Source organism: Myotis davidii, unplaced genomic scaffold (genome assembly GCF_000327345.1).
Source record: "Myotis davidii unplaced genomic scaffold, ASM32734v1 scaffold296, whole genome shotgun sequence".
NCBI lineage: Eukaryota > Metazoa > Chordata > Mammalia > Chiroptera > Vespertilionidae > Myotis > Myotis davidii.
In genome coordinates, this window is record NW_006288889.1 from 1,807,451 (window position 1) to 1,808,723 (window position 1,273).

Sequence of the window (1,273 nt, forward strand, 5' to 3'; positions counted from 1 at the left end):
CAAAGGATGGTCTGAAATTAAACTTTAACTAAAAGCAGTTATGGTGGGTAGTCACCTCCTAGGCCAGTATCTTCACTGACAAGTTCAACCTTTACCTTAACTGAGCCTATCTGTCTGTTTGTATCTATGATAACATAACCTTGAAATGTCTGGGTAACCTATAACTTCTCTTTTTCTGGACTCCTTGGGGCACAACCTAATGTGCCCGTGTGCCAGGACAGAGACCACAGATTCCTCCATTGTTATTGTTACCATGTTAATTGTTGACTATTGACTATCTTGTTTCCACCTAAGTATGTGTCTATCATTTGACTTCTTATTCAATCCCAGGGGCCCCTCCCCGCCCCCACTTTGCTTTCTCCCTTCTCTCTAATCCATCACCAATGGATTTCATGTAATCCACCTACGTCCCCTCCTTTGACTGCAATGTATAAAAATAGATGAAAAACCGCCATTCTCTGAAGCATTATCCCAACTCCTTGAGATTCTGCTTCCCAGCAATTGTCAACAGTTCGGCTCAAATAAACTCACAGAAACTCTTTACAGGTTTGGATGTTTTTACATTAACACTGTGATAGATTTTTACATTTGTATACACCCCACCAGCCAGATCAAGTGTAGCTGCGAATGACTAACTTAATAGTTTTATTATTAATTATTAAGTTTACTGTTATTACAAGTAACATACCACTGTAGTGTCACATCTATAATTATAAAAGCATAATATGCTAATTAAACCAGACAGCCAAATGACCTTCTGGACAAAACTACGGCTGTGAGGGCCGAGAGCTGAGCCCCTTGCACAGATTTTGTGCATTGGGCCTCTAGTCTCTATATATATATAAACCTAAGTGACCGAACGACCGAATGACTGGATGACCAAAGGAATGAACAACTGGTCAGCCGGTTGCTATGATGTATACTGACCACTAGGGGGCAGATGCTCAGAGTAGGAGCTGTCCGCTGGTGGTCAGTGTACTCCCACAGCCAGCTTTCCGTGGCCTGCAACCTCCCACAGTCCCTCCCGCCAGCCAGTTGCCCCTCTCCCTACCCCGCAATCAGCCCTGATCATTCACCAGGCTGAGGGACCCCACCTGTGCACAAATTTGTGCACCGGGCCTCAAGTGACATAATAATACGAAAGTTGCAGAATTCCACCACAGTTTAGAACAGGGGTGGGCAAACTTTTTGACTCGAGGGCCATAATGGGTTCTTAAACTGGACTGGAGGGCCGGAACAAAAGCATGGATAGAGTGTTTGTGTGAACTAATAT